This window comes from Eucalyptus grandis, chromosome 8 (genome assembly GCF_016545825.1).
Source record: "Eucalyptus grandis isolate ANBG69807.140 chromosome 8, ASM1654582v1, whole genome shotgun sequence".
NCBI lineage: Eukaryota > Viridiplantae > Streptophyta > Magnoliopsida > Myrtales > Myrtaceae > Eucalyptus > Eucalyptus grandis.
This window is the reverse complement of record NC_052619.1, coordinates 27,344,972-27,347,940: the sequence shown is the minus strand read 5'-3', so window position 1 is coordinate 27,347,940 and position 2,969 is coordinate 27,344,972.

The window sequence follows — 2,969 nt, the reverse complement described above, 5'->3', positions numbered from 1 at the left end:
GACTAGTCGATATGTTATGTCATGACTTTGTATAACTATAAAAGGATTGAAATCAAGTAGAAACAAAAGGAAATTAATTGAAAAACATTAGAAACTAATGAACCGACTAATGACATGGATTAGAAACAAATACAATTTGAGACAACAAACTTGGAGGCCATGGCATCTCTCTCTCTCTCTCCATTTAAAAACCGAGAAACCCATCTTCATCTTCTTCTTTCTGTTTTTCTCTCGGTCAAGCAGTGAAGAACTAGAAGCAAACCAGCGATTTCTTAGTCTTGCATGCGAAATTTTGGTGTTGATCTTGAAGCATCTTTGTGTTGTCTAATAGCTGAACAAGGTAAGGAAAGATACAGCTCTAAATTAAAAGTTATCCATTGTTTTGTCAAGAAAGCTTGCGGATCTAACCAAACAGTGAAGGATTTGGTTTGTAGTTGCTGTTTTGTGGTTAATCTAAGCTTAGTAAGTGTTAGATTGAAGGTAGAAGCCATTGCATGTTACTTTTAAGGCTTGCATGTTTCAAAGTCCAAGTGAGAGTATGCTGTCTTTTCTGAGTGAAGTGATGAAATGGATGCTGAGTGGATGGATATGGTGTATACTGTGATGAGAGAACTCACGGATGCATTTATACTTTGAGCCGAGCTATGGAAGGGCTATTTGTTAAAGAAAAACTTGCTGAAAGTATTTTTAATTGCTGTGATTAAGTAATGAAGTGCTGTAGAAGAGACTTGTGGAAAAATAAATGGTTTGGTCGGGCTAGGAGTGAAGGAATCGTGTATACCTATTCTGTTCTAGGTGAAAATGGTTATGGAGTCTTCTGTTTGTATTTATTTTCTTTATGTATGTTGATGGAAATAAGAAAGAAACCATTCTACATGATAGAACATTTATAAGATCGAGTTATACATGTAGCTATAACCATATGAATATAAAAACATAGAGATAGAAGTGAATTTGGTAAAAACTAGTAAACTGTTTGTGAGAAACGGTTTGACCTTTATTGATTATACGAATTTTCTGTATTTATTTAGTTAGAATTGGACTTCTAATCCTTAATGAAAATTGTAGAACACATCTTAAGGAATTATGTGTCAAAATTTGAGATTAAATGGATAAGATTTGGCTAGTGAAACAATTTTCTTTGTAGATAAAGAATCTGGACGTCGATACAGAGTGCTAGTAAGGGTTATGACAATTGTTACTCTTAATACAGTGAGAATCAGACTTAATTTTCTTCATGGGAATTGTCAGTTTATGTTTTAAATATGACATACTAAAATTTGGTAGTATGTCGAAAAGAATTGATATACCTTCTGTGTCCGAAACCAAAACTATACATTTAGTTAGTAAACTGTCTGGACTCGAGAACATATATTAGATGTTGTGTCTTTTATATTAGGCTTTTGTGATGCACGTAGAGCCTAATAAACCTCATAATAGACGTTAGTTGTGTAAAATTAAGTCTCACATCTTATTTGAGATATAAGTGCATATAGTATCATGTGTGTGCAATGAGTGCGGTGCATAGTGCTTGATTATGAGGTAAATATCTGTTCGGTATGGAATGAGACATGATGTAATGGGTTTTGTCTTATAATTTGGACACGCACGTGTGCTAGGTTCATGAGAGTAAGATATATAGTTACTTTGGAGTCTTTTTCCTTTGCATACGATAAATGCATTAATCAAAGGTGTGGTGGTGTGAAACGTGTGCATAAGTGAGTGAATGAACCCATCGATATAGAGATACCGGTGATGCCCCCGGAAGTTTGGGATGCCCTTGCTGAGTGGTCTTAGATGCCTCGGAGTGAGATGCCCTTGTGTGTGATCAAGGATGCCTTGGTTGTGTGATACTGAGATGCCTCGGAGTGAGATGCCTTGGTTGTGTGATACTGAGATGCCTCGGAGTGAGATGCCCTTGTGTGTGATCAAGGATGCCTTGGTTGTGTGATACCGGGATGCCTCGGAGTGAGATGCCCACGATAGAAATATTGTGGAAGTTCGGATGAGGTAACTTCCGGAAGTGACTCGATCGGGCCGGTTGAATTCCGGTTAGTGATTGATCGAGGGTGGATCATTTGCACACTAAATATAATTCTATTTGGCGAGTGAGTCCATTTATTATTTTTGCATCACATCTTGATATGAGATTGAGCTTGAGAAAGGTAAGTATAGAAATGGATGCTCATAAGGTGATTATATACATAATGTGTTAATATCCAATTGTTTATGCTTGTGATATACTTCCTTTAGCATCCTAAATTGTTCGATAATTCTCTTGTAATCTTAATGGTTGTGGATTGTTTAAGTTAGAGTTTTATCATTCTTTACTGGGCAAGGTTGTTTGCTCATACCTTACATTTTCAGATTGATAGCATGGATGTACCGCTAGTAGCTCGATACGGGGTGGTAGTGCATCTTGATGTTTCTCTTCATGACGTGTATGATCCCGACATTGACATGATTTTCTCCAAATATGAGGCTACTTTATGGCTGGATGACAGTAGAGAAGGCATTAATGCATAGTTTGGTCTTTAAGAGACATAATGAATGGGTTTTAGTATGCTCATGATAAGCTCCTAAACTAGTGCGAATGTCACTAAACATGTTTGATTTCAATGACTAATGATGTGCAAAAAAACCTACGAAATTTTTTATATGTAGGATGTGACATGACGAACATTTTTTGTGACACATTGGAGCTTAATTTGGATCACACAAACCTATGTGAAAATAGCAGAACAAATGCATGTTGTGAGATACCCTAATTGCACCAGAACCTACACACATTCGTGCATGCAATTGACATACCAAATGATGAGAAATCCACATGAATCTTACCTTTCTAGAATCCTTAAAACATGCATTACAAATCTCATAGAGGATGTGAAGTCAAATTGACTTATCTACATCTTCAATTTCACACAAATGCAATTCGGATCTGGTGTAGGGTACATAGATGTTGACAC